Source organism: Asparagus officinalis, chromosome 2, assembly GCF_001876935.1.
Source record: "Asparagus officinalis chromosome 2, Aspof.V1, whole genome shotgun sequence".
Taxonomy (NCBI): Eukaryota; Viridiplantae; Streptophyta; class Magnoliopsida; order Asparagales; family Asparagaceae; genus Asparagus; species Asparagus officinalis.
Genome location: NC_033795.1, coordinates 12,768,290 through 12,785,848, shown reverse-complemented (window position 1 = coordinate 12,785,848; position 17,559 = coordinate 12,768,290). Strand labels below are relative to the sequence as shown.

The following is a 17,559-nucleotide window of genomic DNA, read 5'->3' as shown; positions in this document are numbered from 1 at the left end:
GCTAGTTTATTGTCCGGTTTGTCTGCGCCGACTTTCTTTTTGTAGATTCGGCACAGGACCCAGTCGTCCAGCTGAAAAATGACACGTGCCACAAATAATCAGTCAGGATATTTAATTCTTTAAATATCTCCTAATTAATAATTCAGGGGGAGAAAACCCCTACCGTTTATTATTAACTCTTTTTTCCGTGGGCGTAAAAAATTAGAATGTGAAATTTACTGTTAGCTTTTTCGATAAGCATTTAGATAAAGAGGATTTCTAACGCTGGAACGGGCTTAGCATGACGGTAGGAGGTTCCATAAAATTTTCAAAAAAGTAACAATAAAAACACACAATTTTGATTGAGGACATAAATTATACTTTTAAGTATCCTTCAAGTTTGTAATTAATATAATTTGAATTTAAGTATTTAACCTTTGCTCTTCTTTAAAGTTCAACGGAGAAGAGAGAATTAGAAAAGACTTTTCGAAGGCAGAATTTTATCCGAAAACATGAATTTGATTGAAAGTTTTACTCACCCGAAGGCTGTTCTTCTTGCGAGCCGACCGGTCCACGTCAGCGAGCCTGTACTCGTGCATGATCCAGTTGGTTTTATCCCCCTTCGGAGCTTTCCCGGCATAAAAAACCAGCGCTTTCTTAATCGCCACCGGTTTAGGCGACCCGACCGGTTTAATCGGCTCCGGTCGCCTTCCAGTAACCCCGACCGGCTGACCGGTTCGGTCGCGACCCGTTCGGATATTTCCGGTCTCTTGGTGAGAAAAAATACCACTCTTTGTCCCCATACAACGCCATCCCTGTAAATTCGTGAATTAGTTGGGGGGCTAAAATGAAATTTCCCCGGAATAAAAATAAATTATGGGATTTTGCCTGTGTATCCAAAATCTAATCTTATTTGCAGATTTATCTTTAAAATTACTCATGTTTTCTGATTTATGCCCACCGCTTAACAGATATCAGATATTATAGATAAATATCGCAAAGGGGATAAAATTTTGGGAGGCCAAGGCAAAAAAAAATCCTAAAAAACTAATTATTTGCTTGCCTGGGAGCTGCCAGGGGTCGAATTTGTAGAGATCAATTTCCGCGATTATCGACACGGCGAGGGATAACCCCGCACATTTTCGACATAAATAGTGCATCACCAACTCCTCGTCCGTTGGATGGAATCTGAATCCGGGAGGTAATTGCAAATCTCCACTGCCCATTTTGCAAATTGCGAGCTCTCCCCTTTTCTTTCACTTTAGCCCCTCTCGATTTGATGTTGTTAGAAGCCGGAAGATTGAAAGTCTTAGCTGCTGCGGAGCGGTATATTTATAGGGAGGAGAAGAGAGAAGCGCTGATCTGGATAAAGACAATTGTCGAGCTTCGTAGAGCTACTGGAAGCCCGCGCGTGGCCCCCACGCACGTCACCGCTTGCGCCAGCGCTTTGTCTCTTGTACACGTCACCGCCTCCAAACGGTTCGCGGGGCGCCACGTTAGCGGGTGGCGTTGCATTGTGATATGTACGAGTAAAAAGGCCGTACGTTCTCACTTCGGTGGGTGGGGCCCGCCGAGTTTTTGCTAGCACTGAGGAGACACGTGTTGAGAAGAACACGGAGCCCTGGCGAAGTTTTGAAGAAGGGGGCGGCGACGTTGTTGGTTTTTGAGGGAGGTTTTCGGACTGGAGCTGTCGTTTTCTTCTTATTTTTTTATTTTTTTTCCCCTGGTGTTTTTGTGGGTAGTGGTCTTGGTCTTGTTTCACGTTTGAAATTTCGATTTACATCCTGGCTCTCGTTGAAAGATCCAGTGACATTATTATAAAATGGGTGAGGATTGACTGTAGGAGTAGGATGGGTAGGTGTGTGCGTGGAGATGAGGAGCAACCCATCATAAGGATACAGCGGTTGAGTGTAAAAAAAAATTAGTAAGATTTTTTTAGGGAAAATTGCTTCTAACCCGCAAAACGAGTTCATGTGTCCCCCCCACCCCAACCCAAGGACTTTGTAATTTTTTTCAAAATGCCATTTGATTTAACCGCCTCCCGTTTATCTAAACCATTCCTCGTCGTTCGTGTCGTTTCATTTGTCTCTGTCCAAGTTAACCGACTCCTGAGCATTATCCCCATTGCAAAACTCTAGCCCTAAATTATCCCACTTCAGAGCATAATCGAAAAAAATGACCGGCGATTCAACTTCCAAATCAGTCGTTCCTTTTGATTTCAGTGAAGATGATGACGCGTCATAGTACGTCGTCTCAAAAAGACCTTCGATCACAGAAGAGTGGACTGAAGCTGGCGCTTCAATTGCTGATGTTTTAGAGGACATCGTCGTTAGTCACTCTCACCCAACGTGTCCAGCTCAATCCAAAAAGTCAATCCCCCGCCCAGATCTAGAGGGCATCACCGGCACCGATAACGCCTCTAGAGCGCTCCTGGATCTACAGAGAGGATCAAAAGAGAAGTATACGACAGCAAAAAAACAATAATTTTTACCCCAAAATTTATGTTGTTTATGATATTGCATGATGTATAAATTGTGAAGGATACTTCTAAGTTGTGAAGGTTAGCTTGTAGTTGTAAGGAAATTCATTAATTATTAAAGTTATGCATTAGTTGTGAAGGCTATTATTTAGTTGTGACATGTGGCCCCTTAGTTGTTAAGGTTAAGGGTTATTTGTTAAGGTTATGAGTCTGTTATGAATGTTACTGTTTACATGCGGCTGTTAGTCATGAAGGTTATTGTTGACGTGTGACTGTTAGTTGTGGAGGTTACTGTTTACTTATGGCTATTAGTTGTGAATGTTACCGTTAACTTGTAAGGGTTATGCTTTTATTGTTAAGGTTATGCATTAGTTGTTGATGTTATTGATCTGTTGTGAATGTTACTGTTTAGTTGTGACATGTGGCATGTTAGTTGTTAAGGTTAAGCGATAGTTATTAAGGTTATGAGTCTGTTGTGGATGTTACTGTTTATATAATGCTGTTTATTGTGAAGGTTACTATTGACGAGTGACTGTTAGTTGTGGAGGTTACTGTTTACTTGTAGCTATTAGTTGTGAATGTTATTGTTAACTTGTAAGGGTTATGCTTTTATTATTAAGGTTATGGATTATTTGTTGGGAATAGGCTTTGGTTGTGAAGCTAATGGATTTGTTGTTAAGTTTACAGTTTCTTTGTCAAGTTTATAGCATAATTATTATGGTTACAGATTATTTTCAAACTATTTATGTATTGTGATTTTGCTTTGTAGACAAAAGGCAAAGTTCACATTTGAATTGTGGCCTACTTCCAACTTCACTGTCTACTATGAATTCATGCATACTTTAGTGCAGCATATGGGGCAAAGACACTGGGAGGCCTACGAAAATAGCGTATTCAGACACTACATTCATTTTGGCCCTCCTGATCTTGATCTTCCTACTTTTGAGCACGTTTTGGGATAGTGGGACGAGAAAAAGATGAAATTCGTCTTCACTGATATAAAATCTGGAGAAGACATCATGTGCTCATTCAACCTCGACTGGGTAATGAGCCACACATGGTTCTCCAATAAGGGGGATCTTGTTGGCCCCAACAGAGATAGGAAGAATAGGATTTGGTCGAGATTTTTTACCAAACCTGAGGGTGACAGCAGTACAGCTTCTCCTCCAGCCTCCCACCAGACGCCATATTGAGGATCTACTCATGAAGCTTGGGGGGGGGGGGGGTTGAATAGGGTAATTACTAATCTAATCATATTTCGATGTCAAATTAAAACTTAGTAATGCAATATCCTACCAATATGATATATAAGAAAGATATAAAAGGATAAATAATGAGATAAAAGGCGATAAACTATGAGACAATAGGCAATATAAAAATAAGCACAAGAATAGAAGGCCAAAACCAAACACAAACACAAGATATGATCATGGAGTTCGGTCTAACACTCGACCTACGTCTCCGCTCCTCACCTCGAGGAGATCTCCACTATATCTCAAAAAACTACACAATACGGTTTTCAAAGATCACTAAAAATTTATATAATACACATGTTGTCAATCACACAAGCCACACTCTTCTAAGTGTTGGACTACCCGTGTTATATTTTTCAAGTGTTTTGATTTACAATCTCTCTCTAGGCTTTACTACTAACCCACTCATCTTGAAATTGACTCTGGTCTCTCTCCAACCACTCCTCTAAGTGTTATTGTGTATTACAACGTGTTTTAACAATAAATACGGATAAATATTTTTTTCTCTAAACAAATGAGGACGAATTGTAAGCTCACTCAATAAAACAAACTCACAACCCAAATATACAATATGTGAAATACTAAAGCTCAAGTGGTTGTGTGTGTAAACAATGAGTAAAACAAAACTAAACACAAGTAAATATATATGAGAGTAAAAATATGATTAGCAAAAGAGAGGGTTTAGAAAAACTTCTCCAAAATAAGGAGAGATTGAAGATGAGATCCTTCTCTTTGCAAAAGTCCTTTCAAACACACTTGATTTATCTCAAAACTATAAAACAAACTACCCAAAAACTGTTCTTAAACTTTCTTACCTTTAAAGAAGTCTTGAGGGCTATTTATAGCATCTTAAACAAAGCAAATCAGAAACTAGTCGTTACTGTGAAATAAACATTTATCAGTCGACTGAAAAACATAGTCGGTCGACTGATTGACTGAAAAATAGAATACTGTAAAAACAACTACTGGTCGGCCAACTGAGTAAATAATCGGTCGACTGATCCACTGTTCGATCAACTGTTTAAAGCAACCGGTCGACTAAAAATTGATATATCAGACACTAAAAACTAAAACCACTATTCGATCGACTGAAAACACTATTCACAGATACTTGAATGCTAAAAAACTAATTTTCTAAATTCATATTACAATAGCAAAACAATTTAAAAAATAGTAAAACTTGGGAAAATATTTATATATATGAAAATAAATATGTTAGAAAAGAAATTTCTAAAATAGCACTTCCCAAATATAAAAACTCATTATTTCGTAAAACGTTAAATATGATTTTCATAGATTAACAGAATCTTCAAGAATACAAAATCGTTAAACACATGATTCTGATGAAATCATTCCAAACAAGTTATTTTCCCAAATATATATATAATGCGATGAAACAATTTTGTTAATCGTTAAATCTAGTTTCATATTTATCGCATTTTGAAAACAAAACTATTTTTGAAACTAAAGCGTATCCAATGAAAATGATGTGTATGTGTATGAATTGTGCTTTGAGTATAAACACATAAAGTAAAAACCTAAAACTAATAAACACTATATCAAACTAATGATATTCATGAAGCTCGATCTTGGTAGCGGGATGAAGCATGATAGTGAGACTTGACTTGAATGCGCAAAGCTTCATTCTGATTTCCACCAACCTCCAATATATCGATGTTAAGGCACAAATCCTTTCAACCTCCGACATGGATGCATGTGGGAGGAAAACAAAAATACTAGAAAATAAGATTAGAAATTATTTGTTAATTATTAAAATCAGATTAGACAATAGACTCATAAACATGAGACCTAACAGCTTGTACAATCAACTGATCATCAAGATGTGAATGACTTTGTCCTGCTACAGATCCTCTATCAGCTGAGCATGATCTGGTGTCCAAGCAGTATTCTTAGCATTCCTAGACATTTATTCAAGTATGTTGACAGCATCAAACATGCCAATAACAATGCTTGGGGGACCTATATATTCAGTCAAGCATATGATTCGATTAAAAAGGCACTGAAGGGTCCTGAGCCAGGAAAAAAGATTGTATATCTGCAAGGGTGTACCTAGCTTGTTTGTGTAGGTACTCCTTTTTTATTGTTTAGAGCAATGGGTTATGGTTGATTGTTAAGGTTAGACATTAGTTCTTAAGTATAGTTGGTAGTTGTTATATATATGTAGGCAATAAAAATTGCCTTTAAATCCTTATCAGAGAAGTTCAGAACAAAACTGCTAAAACCTCACCCGAAATAGCAAAAAAGGGAAAAACGCAGATATCTCCCAAACCGTAAGGAATTTGGCGAAACGGAGGAAGCGAAGGTTCGGATGACTCCATCTCGTCGAGATAGGCGATTTTCATATATAACTCGTCCAATTCCGACTTACGGTTTGAAAGTTACGGCCTATTCTTCGATCCATGCTATAGAGCTCGCCTAACGGCTTGAAGATCGCCTGCAGACCCAGGTTCGTTTGCAGTCCCCAGCCTGAGCTCGCCTGCAGACCCAGTTCGCCTGCAAGCTCGCCTGCAGACCCAAGTCTGCCTGCAGTCCTAAGCTCGCCTGCAGACCCAAGCTGCAGACTCGTCAGCTCGCTGTCAACTGCCCACTTGGAGTATGGGAACAGTTACATCAGTGATCAAATCCCACAAATCAAGGGAGATGGCACAGTACTCCAAGGCCGTCAAGTGGCCGCTCACAGTACAAGTGAGCAGACAGGTGCCAAATCAACATGCACCCTCATAAATGCGACTCACCTCAGTTGTCCAAGCGAAGGGTGAAAGCCACCGGCGCTCGGTGGTTGGTCAGATCCATTCGAGTACCTGACAGCCGTTGTCACACGTACGAGGATAGCCCTTCCCATTCCTATGTGATATGACATAAAGCATAATCTCTCGAATGACCATTCATATTGCTAGGGCGGCTGACTCTCTCACCTCCATCAGTGGTCAAATCCCACGAATCGAGGGATGGCCCATGCCATCCCTTGCCTGTTAAAACCCATCTTCAGCAGCATGAAGAAGGGAATTGGTGTTGCATATTCTGCGGGGTAATCTCCCAAAGGTTGAACCTGGACCTTTGCAAAAAGCTCCCTCATTTGAGAACTGAAGCTCCGGCAGCACTTCGATCGGATCGTCAAGGGAAGCAGACTCGGCACGAGCACCGAGCGAGGCGTCCTATCGCTACCGAGGGACCCACGTTAAACAAGAGGGCCTTCCCTCCGCTTCTGTTGTAAGCATTTGATTTATTAGTTGTAATAAGCTTCTTATCAATACAAACGAAGTTCCCTGTTTTCGGCGAGATCAAAATTACACCTACAGAAGATGGCGACCACAGTGGAGAATCCGTTCATTCAGATGAATTGGTGGTGGCGCAGTTTGACGAAGCTGCTGCAGGGACTAGCGGTTGAGTCCTTGTGATCAAATTCGAGGGGTACTTACGATCGTCCTCTTCTGGCTGTAATACATCTCGTGATGAGTACAGAATTCGTGCGGGTGGCCAGCCCCAAGAGGCCGAGGCAACCAAACCTGAGGGATCTACCCAAGCCGAGGCAGGGCGGTTTTTTTCCTCCCAAACCAATTGAGGCCGAGTCGAGATTCGAGAATGCGGGTCTAGGACGCTGCTGAGTGGGTCGATGAACGATCTTCACAGACCCCTGTGCAAGAGGAATCAACCATTCGTGTCGACGCAGCTACGCCTCCGCGTCGACATGAACGCTCCTCGTTCAAAAAGATCCAAACAGCGACGAGAAAAGCTCTCGCTCGTCTCGAGGCCATAATCCTCATCCCACGACAGCCTGAATTTATTATTCAGGCTTGAGAGGAATCAACCTTGAGCCAGGTTTCCATTTTGGTGAACCGCTCGAATCGGGCGAGCTAGCAGTTTAGGCGAGGCCCAAACCTCTTGAGCCAGGTTCCCAATTTTGTGCGAACCGCTCAAATCGGGCGAGCCTAGCAGTTAGGCGACCCATCTCTGTGAGCAAGCGTGTCTCAATTTTGGCAAACCAAGGGCACCTGGTGAACTCTGCAGTTCAAGAGGTCTTCGTCAAACAAGTGGACTTCACCAATCTCGCCTGATGGCCCAAGTTCGCCAGAAAGGCGAAGCAACATCTCGCCAGACAGGCGCAGGCACACTGTACCAATCTCGCCTGACGGGTGAACCTCGCCAGCCTGAACCTCGCCAACACGTTCACGCCCAAATGGGGGTGGCCACCCCGTTTGCCTGCACGGGTCTGACGTCCATCTCTGACAACGACGACGACGATTGCTCGGCAACGGCAACGTCGCAAACTTCAAGCTCAATTCGAGGCAGGCACGTGAGTGTGCACATGACTGACATCCCTGAGGAGATGTCTAGGAGGCTCGACGAGCAACAAGCAACCATCGACTCCCTGAAGGAGATGTTGGAGCAGCTCCTGAGCGAGAAGAAGAGGAAGAGAGAGAGGACTTCGCGGGCTTCGCATAAATCCTTGAAGCACAAAGAGCGGGTGCCTACTCCTTCTCACTCCTCATCCGAGTCATCTAGAGGAGCGTCATCTTCGGGCCATAACCCAAGAGACAAGAGGTTTGACGATCTCCAAAGTCAACTCGACGCCTTGAAGCTCCAGAAGCATGCGAACAAGCTGGGGGTTGTCAGACCGTATCCAATTGAATGGGATGCGGTCTCCTACCCGGCAAAGTTCGAGCCGCTGGACCTCCTGCAGTTCAATGGAAAGGGTTCTCCTACCCAGCACATCTACTACTTCCAGGCGCAAACTGGACACATAGTGGGAAACGATCCCATTATGACTCGACTGTTCATTGGTACCCTCAAGGGGGTCGCTTTTGAATGGTTTCGCAGATTGGAGCCTGGGTCCATCACCTGCTGGAAGGACATGGAAAGGCTCTTCGTGGCCAGATTCTTCGATGATGACACAGAAGTATCTATGGCCACCCTGCTAACTGTGAAGCAGAGGAAGACAGAGTCTGTAAGCAGCTTTGTCAAGAGATTCAGAAACCGATCGTTGCATTCCCGCGATCGAGTTTCCGAGGCCACGCTCATCGAGATGTGCCGGAACAATCTCTCCATCAGCGTTCTGTCCAATATGGGCGCTGTTGAAGCTCGCTCATGGAAAGACTTACTCCGCCAAGGAGAACAAGTCGAGAGCATGCTCAAGCATATGGGTGACGAAGGCCCGCATGAATTTCGAGGAGATGATGACCGAGATGCCTTGGTAGTGGAGACCATTTCCCCATAATCCTACGATTTCCCCCGTTGATCCTCTTCAATAGGACGGCGGGCCCACAAAACTATCAAGTTAACTGTTACCTCTGATAGTCATTTCTCCATCAGTCTCATTTAACTTGACGATGGATCTTTTAAAACTATCAAGTTAACTATTACCTCTGATAGTCTCCCCCAAATTTCCCCCGTTAGTCCTCTTCAATAGGACGGTGGGCCCACAAAGCTATCATGTTAACGATTACCTCTGATAGTCCCCTTACACTCCGATAAGTACACGAGTATAAACTGCTTCTTCTGATCCTCCAACTGGTATAAGAGGTTAAACTATTCCCTTCATTTCCACTTCTGGAGCCAGGTTCCCATTACGGGCGAACCGCTCAAGTCGGGCGAGCCTAACAGTTAGGCGAGCTCCACTTCTTGAGCCAGGTTCCTAGTATGGGCGAACCGCTCAAATCAGGCGAGCCTAACAGTTAGGCGAGCCCCACTTCTTGAGCCAGGTTTCCATTTATGGCGAACCGCTCAAATCAGGCGAGCCTAACAGTTAGGCGAACCCCACTTCTTGAGCTAGGTTCCCAGTTTCGGCGAACCGCTCAAATCAGGCGAACCTAACAGTTTAGGCGAGCTCCGCTTCTTGAGCTAGGTTCCCAGTTTCGGCGAACCGCTCAAATCAGGCGAACCTAACAGTTTAGGCGAGCTCCGCTTCTTGAGCTAGGTTCCCAGTTTCGGCGAACCGCTCAAATCAGGCGAACCTAACAGTTTAGGCGAGCTCCACTTCTTGAGCCAGGTTCCTAGTATGGGCGAACCGCTCAAATCAGGCGAACCTAACAGTTTAGGCGAGCTCCACTTCTTGGGCCAGGTTCCCGGTTATGGCGAACCGCTCAAAATAGGCGAGACTAGCAGTTCATGTGGGCCGCATCAAACTCCCACTTGGTCAAACCTTCAGATAGTTAGGATCAAAGCCACAATCCCTCGCCAATCCTCTTCAATAGGATGGCGGGACCCCCAAATCTGTCATGTTAACAGTTACCTCTGACAAATCAACTTACCAGTCCTCTTCAATAGGATGGTAGGTCCATAGAGTTGCTCAAATCGCAATAAACTCCCACTGTCATGTTAACGGTCACCTCTGACAAAATCAACTTACCAATCCTCTTCAAAAGGATGGTAGGTCCTCAAAGTCGCTCCGATCGCGGCAATTCCTATCACGTTAACGATTACCTCTGATAGCCGACACCGTCATTCCCGCAAATGACGTTGTCCGATCAGTCGTCATACTCATACGTCCCTGAACGATTTGATTCTCCCAGCACCGTCTTTCCCATAAAAGGCGTTGTTGTTTGATAGTGGCCTACTATGCGATGTGCTGCTATTTCAGGGTTCGTCTTTGCCCCAAGAGAAGACAAATCAGGGTTCGTCTTCATCTTTGCCCTAAGAGAAGACAAGTTTCCCCCTTACACTCCAACTGGTGCATGAGTCTAAACTGCTCCTACCCTCCGACTGGTATACGAGGTTAAACTGCTCCCTTAAATCCAAACGCCTCGAAAGGCTAAGGATAGAGGAGAAATTTTAGCATTGAGCCTAAGAGAGACTCCTCGACAACTTACCATGCTAAGGGCAAGAGCATGGCTAGTCCAACTCAAACGGCAGTTGGTAAAGACAAATCAAGTCCGTTGATAGCTGAGGGTTTGCTCAAAATCCTAGAAGGCGATCATCAGCTGCGAGTGAAGAGCAGGGATCACTTTACGGGACTTCATATCCAAAGTGTTCCAGACCCCATGCGGCCTGATTCAGGTCTGAAAACTTTGGAGGGGGTTTTGTAGGCAATAAAAATTGCCTTTAAATCCTTATCAGAGAAGTTCAGAACAAAACTGCTAAAACCTCACCCGAAATAGCGAAAAAGGGGAAAACGCAGATATCTCCCAAACCGTAAGGAATTTGGCAAAACGGAGGAAGCGAATCGGCTTGGTTCGGATGGCTCCATCTCGTCGAGATAGGCGATTTTCATATATAATTCGTCCAATTCCGACTTACGGTTTGAAAGTTACGGCCTATTCTTCAATCCATGCTCAGGAGCTCGCCTGCAACTCAAATTCGCCTGCAGTCCCAAATCCGCCTGCAGACCCAAGTCTGCCTGCTCGCCTGCAACTCGAAATTCGCCTGCAGTCCCAAATCCGCCTGCAGACCCAAGTCTGCCTGCGCACCTGAGCTCGCCTGCAAACCCAGTTCGCCTGCTAGCTCGCCTGCAGACCCAAGTCCGCCTGCAGTCCCAAACTCACCTGCAGACCCAGTTCGCCTGCAAGCTCGCCTGCAGACCCAAGTCTGCCTGCAGTCCTAAGCTCGCCTGCAGACCCAAGCTGCAGACTCGCCAGCTCACTGTCAACTGCCCACTTGGAGTATGGGAACAGTTACATCAGTGGTCAAATCCCACAAATCAAGGGAGATGGCACAGTACTCCAAGACCGTCAAGTGGCCGCTCATAGTACAAGTGAGCAGACAGGTGCCAAATCAACCTGCACCCTCATAAATGCGACTCACCTCAGTTGTCCAAGCGAAGGGTGAAAGCCACCGGCGCTCGGTGGTTGGTCAGATCCATTCAAGTATCTGACAGCCGTTGTCACACGTACGAGGATAGGCCTTCCCATTCCTATGTGATATGACATAAAGCACAATCCCTCGAATGACCATTCATATTGCTAGGGCGGCAGGCTCTCTCACCTCCATCAGTGGTCAAATCTCACGAATCGAGGGATGGCCCATGCCATCCCTTGCCTGTTAAAACCCATCTTCAGCAGCATGAAGAAGGGAATTGGCTGTTGCATATTCTGCGGGCTAATCTCCCAAAGGTTGAACCTGGACCTTTGCCAAAGGCTCCCTCATTTGAGAACTGAAGCTCCGGCAGCAACTTCGATCGGATCGTCCAAGGGAAGCAGACTCGGCACGAGCACCGAGCGAGGCGTCCTATCGCCACCGAGGAACCCACGTTAAACAAGGAGGGCCTTCCCTCCGCTTCTGTTGTAAGCATTTGATTTATTAGTTTGTAATAAGCCTTCTTATCAATACAAACGAAGTTCCCTGTTTTCGGGAGATCAAAATTTACACCTACAATATACAAGTTGGTTGTCAATGTTACTGTTTTGTTGTTATGGCTGCTTACTTGTTGTTAAGTTTATAGCTTGGTTGTTAAGGTTACAGATTGGTTGTTAACGTTACGAATTGGTTGTTAACGTTACGGGTTGATTGTTAATGTTACGAATTTATTGTTAATGATACAAGTTGATTGTTAAGGATACATATTTAGTGTTATTGTTGCTTATTTGTTGTTCAGGTTAAAGGGTAGTTGTTAAGTTTCTATTTTCCTCATGTGCAGCTGTGGTACTATGAACTGACTAGCATCAAGAAGTCAGTAGTGGGAAGTATGTTGCGTCCTCCCCTCACAATCTGGGTGAAGCTGGGAGAGGTTGCAAGATCCCTTAGATTGGCCACTGTTGTAGCTAAAGCAAGACAAGCTACTATAAAGCTTTCACATTTCCAGGGTCAAGTTTAAAGTCTTGAGGGAAGTTTGCGGGGGGAGGAGGAAGAGAAGGAGAAAGAGAAGAAGAAAAAGAAGAGAATAATAAACAGAGAGAGATAGAGGGAGGGAGAAGAATAAAGAACCGGCTGCTAGAGACGCTGGTAGGGCATGTGGTCCAAGACAACCTATTCCCAAAAATAAAAGGGGAACAAATGATGATATCATTCTTGAAGGACGGGTAAGCATTGTAGCAATTGTGAATTAAAAATGTCATGTTAGTTGTGTCTATAGGTTTTAATTATTCTCTTTTTAATAATACTCTATCCATCCATTGCATAGACTACGCCATATAATATTGATGAAGCGGTCGAGCAGCCTAATGAGGTAGTTGAAAAAATGAAATTGCCTCAGCAAGTGAGCTATTGGAAGAGCATCGCGATAATGAATCAAAAATTACGTTGCGATAATGAGAAAAAAAAATTAAAGATCAGATTGCTACCGACCGACTTGTGATAACTTCTCTATCTGTAAAAGTGGCTTCTTTGTCTGCTCAAGTGAGAAGGCTGAGAGAGGAACTAAGCGAAGCCCGATGCAGAAACCTCACTGCATATAACAATAAGAGGTCGACGGGAGAGGTGTCCAGCCTAGCGTTGGAGCTGCAAACTTGTACAGGTTAGATCTTTTTTTATTACTTGTGAATTATATTTTACAGTTGTTAAAATTACAAATTGATTGTTAGGGTTAAGGTTTGGTTGTTAAGGTTAGAGATTGATTGTTAAGTTTAGGGATTGATTATTAAGTATATCGATTCATTGTTAAGTTTACGGATTTGTTATTAAATTTGCAGATTGGTTGTTAAGCTTATCGATTGATTGTTAAGTATACGGATTTGTTGTTAAGGTTAGATAGCGGTTGTTAAGTTTTTCATAATTATATATTTTTTTATTTTTTTAAATAGGCACTCCACACACTGACATTGAGAGGGAAGTCCCTCAACCTGACATTACTAACATTGATACGGAGATGGAAACTCCTCGCCCAACGATGGAGCCAACGGGAGAGGTGTCCAGCCTAGTAATGGAGCTGGAAACTTGTATATGTTAGATCTTTTTTTATTACTTGTGAATTATATTTTACAGTTGTTAAAATTACAAATTGGTTGTTAAGGTCAGAGATTGGTTGTTAGGGTTAAGGTTTGGTTGTCAAAGTTATGGATTTATTGTTAAGTTTACGGATTGGTTGTTAAGCTTATCGGTTGATTGTTAAGTATACGAATTTGTTGTTAATGTTAGATAGCGGTTGTTAAGTTTTTTCATAATTATATTTTGAATGTTTTTTTTTGAAATAGGCCCTTCACACACTGACGTTGAGAAGGAAGTCCCTCAACCTAACATTACTAACATTAATAAGGAGAGCGAAGGCCCTCTACTAGGGGAAGTCCTCCATCAAAGGATTTCTCTCTAGCTGATACGACTGTAATTGATACGGAGATGGAAGCTCCTCGACCAACGATGGAGCCGACTGGAGAGGTGTCCAGCCCAACGATGGAGCTGCAAACTTGTACAGTTTAGATCCTTTTTTACTACATATAAATTATATTATATAGTTGTTAAAATTACTATTTTGGTTGTTATTGTTAGATATTGGTTGTTAGGGTTACGGATTGGTTATCAAAGTTCTGTTGTTAAGATTAGAGATTGATTGTTAAGTATATAGATTTGTTGTTAAGTTTATGAATTGCTTGTTAAGTTTATCGATTGATTTCTAAGTATATAGATTAGTTGTTAAGGTTAGATAGATGTTGTTAAGTTCTTTCATAATTATATTTTGAATTTTTTTTTTGTATCGGGCATTCCACGTAGCGTGGTTGGCATTGACATTGAGAGTGAAGTCCCTCAACCTCTACCAGCGGAAGTCCTCCCAGTTAATATATATAATATATATATATATATATATATATATATATATATATATATATATAATATATATATATATATAATATATAATAGATATATAGAGATGAGAAGAGACGAGCAGGAGATGAGAGAGAGAGAAATATGAAGTATGCTTGGCACAATGCATAAATTTTGTGCTTTGGTAGTTGAGGTTGGGCACAATCTCCTTCCACTCATTCAAATTAGGGAACCACATTCACATGGTGTTGGGAGTGCATGATTATGCAACCATTTGATGAGTGGATGCGGATTATGCCACATCACTACAAGCCACTATTTTTTGTGCTTAGGTACCAAGCATACCCATTTCTCTCATATATATATATATATATATATATATATATATATATATATATTATAATATAATTATATATATATAATTATATATATATTATATATTATATATATTATATATACTATATATATATATATATATATATATATATATATATATATATATATGGTAATGTTTTCCTAAGGTGACACCTTAGATTTCCACCTAAGGACGCGGCCTAAAATCACATTATTCCTTTTTTTTACAATCCGCTCCGTTGAACTTGATCTACACGTTTTTAAACCCAAACACACTAATTTTTGGGGTGAACCTGTCGTGTTTTGACCATTCGTTGAGCCGTGCAAAAAGTTCTATTCATTCGAAATCGTTAAAATTACGGTGAGTGGATGAAGGGTCAAAACACGACGGGTCATGTCAGGTCACGTTGGAAGGGTTTGGGGGGCTATAGGAATTTAGTTATGTTTTTGGAGGGCGTTGGGAATGTTGACAAAGTCCTAGTGGGGGGAGGGGGGTGGAACACGTGAACTCGTTTTGAGGGCTAGATGCAATTTTTCTTTTTTTATTTATTTTAGTAATATAAAGATAATCTATATATAGTTTATAGCTTGGTGAACAAAGATTCTATAGAGCCTATTTGCTTAAAACGAAGTTTCCATCCGTCACGATATCGATTGTGAATAAGTTATTGTACATATTTTTGTATTGCCTCTATTTAAATATGAAGAGAGAGTTCCATATCGTTAGGCTAGAGTGGAACACATTAAAACCATCCGTCATAATCTTATTAATGATCTGCATGATAGTTTTATGTATATGTGTCATGTCAATAACATATCTATTGACAACATTAACGCCTCGTTTGGTATGCGAGAATGAGTGAGAATGGAATACAATTCCAATTCTTTATTCATGCGTATCAAAACATGATGTATTTTTAGATGCTAGAATTGTTATTCTCACTTCTTATTAATTCTCACTTTATGTGGGAATTGTTATTCCCAACCATTTGATAAGGAATTGATATTCCCACTTAAGTGGGAATGAAAATAAACAAATAAATTCTGATTATACCCTCCTTAAAAGATACAAATATATATATAAATTCCCATATGAAAAATTATTTCTATAGAAATAATATCATTAGATGCTCGTACAAATATATAAATAGATGTAAAATATTAAAATACTATTCTTTGTTCGACTTTGCTCTAGTTCCATCACGTCTGCAGTAGAAAAAAATATCATCTTCGCCTCGATGTGACTCGGTTGGGTAACCATTATTTCTTTTTAAAATATATATGTGTGGCTAATCTTTACCTAATCTTTACAGTAATTTTTTATCTTTTGGCGACTCGGTTGCGTAATCTATTAGCAATTAGGTTAGTAAATATTTGATCTTTGGATGTATGATTTGAAGTTCCATTGAAGCATATGTGCCTAATTTTTTCAGTAATTTTTTCAAAGCACTCACAACAAGAAATAATGTGTTTAATTGAAGAGATTGAAACTTTATATTTTAATTAGAGATTAACATATTTTCTATTCCTTAAAACTTTCTAGGTTAACATGTTTTCTATTCCCAATCAATTGTTTGAAAGTTAAATGTGCACTTGAAATTTCATAGAAATTTTATATACAGACTAAAAGTTAACACGTTTTTCTAATCCTTTAAAATTTAGTGTTTTCTTCTGATCTCTCTCTTCATGCATGCACATGGAATTTAGTCATAAATCATGTAGCATGCATATGAAATTCAATATATTATATACGTTTGTGCATAGTGATGCTAGTAGCATTAGCCGCTCGTACACGCAGTAGACATGTAGCATTAGAAGTTAGAAATGTGAAATTATAATTATTTATAATAAAAAATAGTTCTATAAAAATTATTTTTTAATTAGTAAGCCAAAAGTCCAAAATTGTTACTGAGGCGGTGTACCAAAATATAACTATCAACTGAAAAATTATTTCTATAAGAAAAAATATCATTTATATAAAACTTATTTTTCTAAAAATTGAATTATTTAGTCATTTTTAAAATATTTTAATTTTTTAAAATTCTGTGTTTTTATAAGGACATTATTAGAAAATTAAATTTTATTCTTACTTGTGAACAAATAATACCAAATATGAGAATGAGAATAAGATTGACATTCTCGTTCATTCTCTAAACTCACTCAAACATGAGAATGAGAATGTGCATTCCATTCTGACATCTATTCCATTACACTCCAATCCCGCGTACCAAACGAGGCGTAAATGTTACACTAGCTTTTGTCAACTATTTAAACAGATATTTATATGATACAAAATTTAATATCTATATTGTTTTTGCACTAATTGTATGGATTATTATTGCTTTAGTTGACTTCATACCCAGTTCATGCTGATATATTTTAATGGTCATTCTCTCTTTCTATAAGAATATTCCGTATAACATTCTTTATTAGGGTTTCTTTTTCCGGATAACTGGGTGCGTGCGTGTGGGATACTTGTTGAGTACGTGGTGAGTTTTGCAATTTTTAGAATATAGAAAAGGTTTGGTGTGCGTGGACAAGTGGTTGATTAGGAGCGCATATTAATGAAGCCACGTTTGCATGAAGACTTTAAAGATGAAGTTTAATGTCATGATCTCTAGGTACATTTGTTGAGTTGGAAGGTCGCGTTCAGGGGGGTTTGTTGGGTTTAGGAGAAATTGAAAGCGCAAAAATGAAGAGAAAATAGAAATAAGGGAAAAAAAAAGAGAATAAAAAAGATTATGAATAAAAAAGAAAACTGGGTATGAATAAATTAAGGATTTGTCATCATCACATGTGTAATATTTCTTAAATTATGAATAAAAAAGAGAATAAAGTGGTTTCTTT

At 40.7% G+C, this 17,559-nt stretch overlaps 1 pseudogene; it reads right to left on the bottom strand.

Moving 5' to 3' along the window:
• The window catches only part of LOC109830310, a 1,964-nt pseudogene extending 668 nt beyond the window's left edge, over positions 1-1,296 (bottom strand).